Genomic DNA, 10,178 nt, shown 5'->3' with positions numbered 1-10,178 from the left:
CAATGTCTATGAAACTACAGTGGCTTTGACCTTACCGTAGATATGATGTAATAGTCGCTGTGATGTCACAATGGCTATGACATCACAGTTTCTATGTCATCATAGTGGCTATGACATTCCAATGGCCATGAGATCACAGTGGCTCTCTAGCTCAATGGCTATGCCATCAGAGTGGCCATGACTTTATAGTAACTCTGACGTTGCAATGGCTCAGACATCACAATGGCTATGACATCAAAATGGCTATGGCGTTAAATTTGCAATGACTTAAATATGTCTGTGTCATTACGGTGCCCGTGACGTCACAATGGCTGGGACATGATCGTGGCTATGACGATGCAATTCCTGTGGCTTGTAGTAGCTGTGACTTTTCAATGGCTATGAAATTAAAGTGGGTATGACGTCACAATAGCGTCGTCATCACTATGGCTATGACTTGATAATGGCCGTGACATCACTATTGCTACGAAGTCACACTTGATATGGCTTCACGTTTATGTGATGTCAAAACAGCCATGATGTTAAAATTGCTATGTCACAACTGCTACAACGTAACATTTCCTATGGCGTTGCAATGGCTGTGATATTATCATGACTATGACGTTATAAAAGCTATGACATTAGAGTAGGTAGGACGTCCCAGTGGCTACGAAGTTACAATGGCTCTGATGTTATGATGGCTAAGACGTGACGATGGCTATATTGAAAATGGCTACGCCGACACAATGGCTACGATATTACAAATATTATTATTTTCCGATGTCTGTGACCTTACAAATGCTACGCCGTCTCAATGGCTGTGACGGGATAGTGGCTATGAGGTTACAATGGCTATGATATCACAATGGGTCTGAAGGCACAATGGATATGGCACTAGAGTGGCTAGGCCATTACTATGGATCCCAGGTTTCATTGCCTATGACACTACAGTAGCTATGATATTGCAAGAGCAATGACTTTCCAGAAAATATGATGTGCTAGTGGCTATGACATCACAAATGGTATGAAGAAACAATTGACAGGCCTTCACAATGCCTATGATATCACAAGGGCTCCGATGTTCCAATTGCTATGACGTCACAATGGCTAGGACGTCACAATGGCTATGACAATACAGTGGGAATGACTTTACTATGTCTATTGCATGGCAGTGCCTAAGATATTACATTGGCTGTGACATTATCGTGGCCAGGACGTCACGGTTGCTGTAACGTCATGATGACAATGACATCGCAATCGCTATGAAGTCACAAATGGCATGACTTCAAAATGACTATGACATCACAAGGGCTATGATGTTACAGTGGCTATGATGTCACAATGGCTATGAGGACACAATGGCTATAACGGTACAATGTCTGTGATATTATTGTGACTATGACTTTACAAAGGCTATGACATTATTGTGGTTTTGACGTCATATAAGCTATGACGTTACCAGGGCTCTGATGTTTTCATGGCCATGATGACGATGGCTATGATGACAATGAGTATGCCGACCCAATGGCTAGGATATTACAAATGCGATGACTTTACAATGTATATGATATTACAAAGGTGACGCCGTTTCAATGGCAATGACATTAATGTGGCTATGAGGTTTCAATGGCTATGACGTCACAATGCCTATGACATAAAAATGGCTATGACGTCACAATGGCTCTTACGGGACAGTGGAAATGACTATACTATCTCTATGGCATTGTGGGGCCTATCACGTTACGATGGCCGTGACATTATAGTTTCTATGCCATCACAATGTCTCTGACATCATGATGGTTATGAAGTCAACGGCGATGACATAACAATGTCTATGAAACTACAGTGGCTTTGACCTTACAGTAGATATGATGTTATAGTCGCTGTGATGTCACAATGGCTATGACATCACAGTTTCTATGACATCATAGTGGCTATGACATTCCAATGGCCGAGAGATCACAGTGGCTATCTAGCTACAAAGGCTATGCCATCAGCGTGGCCATGACTTAATAGTAACTCTGACGTTGCAATGGCTCAGACATCACAATGGCTATGACAGCAAAATGGCTATGGCGTTAAATTTGCAATGACTTAAATATGTCTGTGTCTTTACGGTGCCCGTGACGTCACAATGGCTGTGACATGATCGTGGCTATGACGATGCAATTCCTGTGGCATTGTAGTAGCTGTGACTTTTCAATGGCTATGAAATTAAAGTGGGTATGACGTCACAATGGCGCCGTCATCACTATGGCTATGACTTGATAATGGTCGTGACATCACAATTGCTCAAAGTCACACTTGATATGGCTTCACGTTTATGTGATGTCACAACAGCTATGATGTTAAAATTGCTATGTCACAACTGCTACAACGTCACAGTTCCTATGGCGTTGCAATGGCTGTGATATTATCATGACTATGACGTTATAAAAGCTATGACATTATAGTGGGTAGGACGTCCCAGTGGCTACGAAGTTACTTTGGCTCTGATGTTATGATGGCTAAGACGTGACGATGGCTATATTGAAAATGGCTACGCCGACACAATGGCTACGATATTACAAATATTATTACTTTCCGATGTCTGTGACCTTACAAATGCTACGCCGTCTCAATGGCTGTGATGGGATAGTGGCTATGAGGTTACTATGGCTATGATATCACAATGGGTCTGAAGGCACAATGGATATGGCACTAGAGTGGCTAGGCCATTACTATGGATTCCAGGTTTCATTGCCTATGACACTACAGTAGCTATGATATTGCAAGAGCAATGACTTTCCAGAAGATATGATGTGCTAGTGGCTATGACATCACAAATGGTATGAAGTCACAATTGACAGGCCTTCACAATGCCTATGATATCACAAGGGCTCCGATGTTCCAATTGCTATGACGTCACAATGGCTAGGACGTCACAATGGCTATGACAATACAGTGGGAATGACTTTACTATGTCTATTGCATGGCAGTGCCTAAGATATTACATTGGTTGTGACATTATAGTGGCCAGGACGTCACGGTTGCTGTAACGTCATGATGGCAATGACATCGCAATTGCTATGAAGTTCAAATGGCATGACTTCACAATGACTATGACATCACAAGCGCTATGATGTTACAGTGGCTATGATGTCACAATGGCTATGAGGACACAATGGCTATAACGGTACAATGTCTGTGATATTATTGTGACTATGACTTTACAAAGGCTATGACATTATTGTGGTTATGACATCATAGCAGCTATGACGTTACCACGGCTCTGATGTTTTCATGGCCATGATGACGATGGCTATGATGACAATGAGTATGCCGACACAATGGCTAGGATATTACAGATGCGATGACTTTACAATGTATACGATATTACAAAGGTGACGCCGTTTCAATGGCGATGACATTAATGTGGCTATGAGGTTTCAATGGCTATGACGTCACAATGCCTATGACATACAATGGCTATGACGTCACAATGGCTCTTACGGGACAGTGGAAATGACTATACTATCTCTATGGCATTGTGGGGCCTATCACGTTACGATGGCCGTGACATTATAGTGGCTATGCCATCACAATGTCTCTGACATCATGATGGTTATGAAGTCAACGGCGATGACATAACAATGTCTATGAAACTACAGTGGCTTTGACCTTACAGTAGATATGATGTTATAGTCGCTGTGATGTCACAATGGCTATGACATCACAGTTTCTATGACATCATCGTGGCTATGACATTCCAATGGCCATGAGATCACAGTGGCTATTTAGCTACAATGGCTATGCCATCAGAGTGGCCATGACTTTATATTAACTCTGACGTTGCAATGGCTCAGACATCACAATGGCTATGACATCAAAATGGCTATGGCGTTAAATTTGCAATGACTTAAATATGTCTGTGTCTTTACGGTGCCCGTGACGTCACAATGGCTGTGACATGATCGTGGCTATGACGATGCAATTCCTGTGGCATTGTAGTAGCTGTGACTTTTCAATGGCTATGAAATTAAAGTGGGTATGACTTCACAATGGCGTCGTCATCACTATGGCTATGACTTGATAATGGCCGTGACATCACAATTGCTACGAAGTCACACTTGATATGGCTTCACGTTTATGTGATGTCAAAACAGCCATGATGTTAAAATTGCTATGTCACAACTGCTACAACGTCACAATTCCTATGGCGTTGCAATGGCTGTGATATTATCATGACTATGACGTTATAAAAGCTATGACATTAGAGTGGGTAGGACGTCCCAGTGGCTACGAAGTTACAATGGCTCTGATGTTATGATGGCTACGACGTGACGATGGCTATATTGAAAATGGCTACGCCGACACAATGGCTACGATATTACAAATATTATTACTTTCCGATGTCTGTGACCTTACAAATGCTACGCTGTCTCAATGGGTGTGACGGGACAGTGGCTATGAGGTTACAATGGTATGATATCACAATGGTTCTGAAGGCAAGATGGATATGGCACTAGAGTGGCTAGGCCATTACTATGGATCCGAGGTTTCATTGCCTATGACACTACAGTAGCTATGATATTGCAAGAGCCAGGACATTCCAGTAGATATGATGTGATAGTGGCTATGACATCACAAATGGTATGAAGTCACAATTGACAGGCCTTCACAATGACTATGATATCACAAGGGCTCCGATGTTCCAATTGCTATGACGTCACAATGGCTAGGACGTCACAATGGCTATGACAATACAGTGGGAATGACTTTACTATGTCTATTGCATGGTAGTGCCTAAGATTTTACATTGGCTGTGACATTATAGTGGCCAGGACGTCACGGTTGCTGTAACGTCATGATGGCAATGACATCGCAATTGCTATGAAGTCACAAATGGCATGACTTCACAATGACTATGACATCACAAGGGCTATGATGTTACAGTGGCTATGATATCACAATGGCTATGAGGACACAATGGCTATAACGGTACAATGTCTGTGATATTATTGTGACTATGACTTTACAAAGGCTATGACATTATTGTGGTTATGACGTCATAGTAGCTATGACGTTACCACGGCTCTGATGTTTTCATGGCCATGATGACGATGGCTATGATGACAATGAGTATGCCGACACAATGGCTAGGATATTACAAATGCGATGACTTTACAATGTATATGATATTACAAAGGTGACGCCGTTTCAATGGCGATGACAGTAATGTGGCTGTGAGGTTTCAATGGCTATGACGTCACAATGCCTATGACATAACAATGGCTATGACGTCACAATGCCTATGACATAACAATGGCTATGACGTCACAATGGCTCTTACGGGACAGTGGAAATGACTATACTATCTCTATGTCATTGTGGGGCCTATCACATTACGATGGCCGTGACATTATAGTGGCTATGCCATCACAATGTCTCTGACATCATGATGGTTATGAAGTCAGCGGCGATGACATAACAATGTCTATGAAACTACAGTGGCTTTGACCTTACCGTAGATATGATGTTATAGTCGCTGTGATGTCACAATGGCTATGACATCACAGTTTCTATGTCATCATAGTGGCTATGACATTCCAATGGCCATGAGATCACAGTGGCTCTCTAGCTCAATGGCTATGCCATCAGAGTGGCCATGACTTTATAGTAACTCTGACGTTGCAATGGCTCAGACATCACAATGGCTATGACATCAAAATGGCTATGGCGTTAAATTTGCAATGACTTAAATATGTCTGTGTCATTACGGTGCCCGTGACGTCACAATGGCTGGGACATGATCGTGGCTATGACGATGCAATTCCTGTGGCTTGTAGTAGCTGTGACTTTTCAATGGCTATGAAATTAAAGTGGGTATGACGTCACAATAGCGTCGTCATCACTATGGCTATGACTTGATAATGGCCGTGACATCACTATTGCTACGAAGTCACACTTGATATGGCTTCACGTTTATGTGATGTCAAAACAGCCATGATGTTAAAATTGCTATGTCACAACTGCTACAACGTAACATTTCCTATGGCGTTGCAATGGCTGTGATATTATCATGACTATGACGTTATAAAAGCTATGACATTAGAGTAGGTAGGACGTCCCAGTGGCTACGAAGTTACAATGGCTCTGATGTTATGATGGCTACGACGTGACGATGGCTATATTGAAAATGGCTACGCCGACACAATGGCTACGATATTACAAATATTATTATTTTCCGATGTCTGTGACCTTACAAATGCTACGCCGTCTCAATGGCTGTGACGGGATAGTGGCTATGAGGTTACAATGGCTATGATATCACAATGGGTCTGAAGGCACAATGGATATGGCACTAGAGTGGCTAGGCCATTACTATGGATCCCAGGTTTCATTGCCTATGACACTACAGTAGCTATGATATTGCAAGAGCAATGACTTTCCAGAAAATATGATGTGCTAGTGGCTATGACATCACAAATGGTATGAAGTCACAATTGACAGGCCTTCACAATGCCTATGATATCACAAGGGCTCCGATGTTCCAATTGCTATGACGTCACAATGGCTAGGACGTCACAATGGCTATGACAATACAGTGGGAATGACTTTACTATGTCTATTGCATGGCAGTGCCTAAGTTATTACATTGGCTGTGACATTATAGTGGCCAGGACGTCACGGTTGCTGTAACATCATGATGGCAATGACATAGCAATTGCTATGAAGTCACAAATGGCATGACTTCAAAATGACTATGACATCACAAGGGCTATGATGTTACAGTGGCTATGATGTCACAATGGCTATGAGGACACAATGGCTATAACAGTACAATGTCTGTGATATTATAGTGACTATGACTTTACAAAGGCTATGACATTATTGTGGTTTTGACGTCATATAAGCTATGACGTTACCAGGGCTCTGATGTTTTCATGGCCATGATGACGATGGCTATGATGACAATGAGTATGCCGACCCAATGGCTAGGATATTACAAATGCGATGACTTTACAATGTATATGATATTACAAAGGTGACGCCGTTTCAATGGCGATGACATTAATGTGGCTATGAGGTTTCAATGGCTATGACGTCACAATGCCTATGACATAACAATGGCTATGACGTCACAATGGCTCTTACGGGACAGTGGAAATGACTATACTATCTCTATGACATTGTGGGGCGTATCATGTTACGATGGCCGTGACATTACAGTGGCTATGCCATCACAATGTCTCTGACATCATGATGGTTATGATGTCAACGGCGATGACATAACAATGTCTATGAAACTACAGTGGCTTTGACCTTACAGTAGATATGATGTTATAGTCGCTGTGATGTCACAATGGCTATGACATCACAGTTTCTATGACATCATAGTTGCTATGACATTCCAATGGCCGTGAGATCACAGTGGCTATCTAGCTACAATGGCTATGCCATCAGCGTGGCCATGACTTTATAGTAACGCTGACGTTGCAATGGCTCAGACATCACAATGGCTATGACATCAAAATGGCTATGGCGTTAAATTTGCAGTGACTTAAATATGTCTGTGTCATTACGGTGCCCGTGACTTCACAATGGCTGGGACATGACCGTGGCTATGACGATGCAATTCCTGTGGCATTGTAGTAGCTGTGACTTTTCAATGGCTATGAAATTAAAGTGGGTATGACGTCACAATGGCGCCGTCATCACTATGGCTATGACTTGATAATGGCCGTGACATCACAATTGCTACGAAGTCACACTTGATATGGCTTCACGTTTATGTGATGTCACAACAGCTATGATGTTAAAATTGCTATGTCACAACTGCTACAACGTCCCAATTCCTATGGCGTTGCAATGGCTATGATATTATCATGACTATGACGTTATAAAAGCTATGACATTATAGTGGGTAGGACGTCCCAGTGGCTACGAAGTTACTTTGGCTCTGATGTTATGATGGCTACGACGTGAAGATGGCTATATTGAAAATGGCTACGCGGACACAATGGCTACGATATTGCAAATATTATTACTTTCCGATGTCTGTGACCTTACAAATGTTACGCCGTCTCAGTGGCTGTGACGGGATAGTGGCTATGAGGTTACAATGGCTCTGATATCACAATGGGTCTGAAGGCACAATGGATATGGCACTAGAGTGGCTAGGCCATTACTATGGATCCGAGGTTTCATTGCCTATGACACTACAGTAGCTATGATATTGCAAGAGCCATGAATTTCCAGTAGATATGATGTGCTAGTGGCTATGACATCACAAATGGTATGAAGTCACAACTGACAGGCCTTCACAATGCCTATGATATCACAAGGGCTCCGATGTTCCAATTGCTGTGACGTGACAATGGCTGGGACGTCACCATGGCTATGACAATACAGTGGGAATGACTTTACTATGTCTATTGCATGGCAGTGCCTAAGATATTACATTGGCTGTGACATTATAGTGGCCAGGACGTCACAGTTGCTGTAACGTCATGATGGCAATGACATCGCAATTGCTATGAAGTCACAAATGGCATGACTTCACAATGACTATGACATCACTAGGTCTATGATATTACGGTGGCTATGATGTCACAATGGCTATGAGGACACAATGGCTATGACGGTACAATGTCTGTGATGTTATTGTGACTATGACTTTACAAAGTCTATGACATTATTGTGGTTATGACGTCATAGTAGCTATGACGTTACCACGGCTCTGATGTTTTCATGGCCATGATGACGATGGCTATGATGACAATGAGTATGCCGACACAATGGCTAGGATATTACAAATGCGATGACTTTACAATGTATATGATATTACAAAGGTGACGCCGTTTCAATGGCGATGACATTAATTTGGCTATGTGGTTTCAAAGGCTATGAATTCACAATGCCTATGACATAACAATGGCTATGACGTCACAATGGCTCTTACGGAACAGTGGAAATGACTATACTATCTCTATGACATTGTGGGGCCTATCACGTTACGATGGCCGTGACATTATAGTGGCTATGCCATCACAATGTCTCTGACATCATGATAGTTATGAAGTCAACGGCGATGACATAACAATGTCTATGAAACTACAGTGGATTTGACCTTACAGTAGATATGATGTTATAGTCGCTGTGATGTCACAATGGCTATGACATCACAGTTTCTATGACATCATAGTGGGTATGACATTCCAATGTCCGTGAGATCACACTGGCTATCTAGCTACAATGGCTATGCCATCAGCGTGGCCATGACTTTATAGTAACTCTGACATTGCAATGGCTCAGACATCACAATGGCTATAACATCAAAATGGCTATGGCGTTAAATTTGCAATGACTTAAATATGTCTGTGTCATTACGGTGCCCGTGACTTCACAATGGCTGGGACATGATCGTGGCTATGACGATGCAATTCCTGTGGCATTGTAGTAGCTGTGACTTTTCAATGGCTATGAAATTAAAGTGGGTATGACGTCACAATGGCGCCGTCATCACTATGGCTATGACTTGATAATGGCCGTGACATCACAATTGCTACGAAGTCACACTTGATATGGTTTCACGTTTATGTGATGTCACAACAGCTATGATGTTAAAATTGCTATGTTACAACTGCTACAACATCACAATTCCTGTGGCGTTGCAATGGCTGTGATATTATCATGACTATGACGTTATAAAAGCTATGACATTATAGTGGGTAGGACGTCCCAGTGGCAACGAAGTTACTTTGGCTCTGATGTTATGATGGCTACGACGTGATGATGGCTATATTGAAAATGGCTACGCGGACACAATGGCTATGATATTGCAAATATTATTACTTTCCGATGTCTGTGACCTTACAAGTGTTACGCCGTCTCAGTGGCTGTGACGGGATAGTGGCTATGAGGTTACAATGGCTCTGATATCACAATGCGTCTGAAGGCACAATGGATATGGCACTAGAGTGGCTAGGCCATTACTATGGATCCGAGGTTTCATTGCCTATGACACTACAGTAGCTATGATATTGCAAGAGCCATGAATTTCCAGTAGATATGATGTGCTAGTGGCTATGACATCACAAATGGTATGAAGTCACAACTGACAGGCCTTCACAATGCCTATGATATCACAAGGGCACCGATGTTCCAATTGCTGTGACGTGACAATGGCTAGGACGTCACCATGGCTATGACAATAC

This window comes from Myotis yumanensis, unplaced genomic scaffold (genome assembly GCF_028538775.1).
Source record: "Myotis yumanensis isolate MYYU_CA2020_CCGP unplaced genomic scaffold, mMyoYum1.0.hap1 SCAF_26, whole genome shotgun sequence".
NCBI classification, from domain to species: Eukaryota; Metazoa; Chordata; class Mammalia; order Chiroptera; family Vespertilionidae; genus Myotis; species Myotis yumanensis.
Note: the sequence above shows the minus strand (reverse complement) of the source record.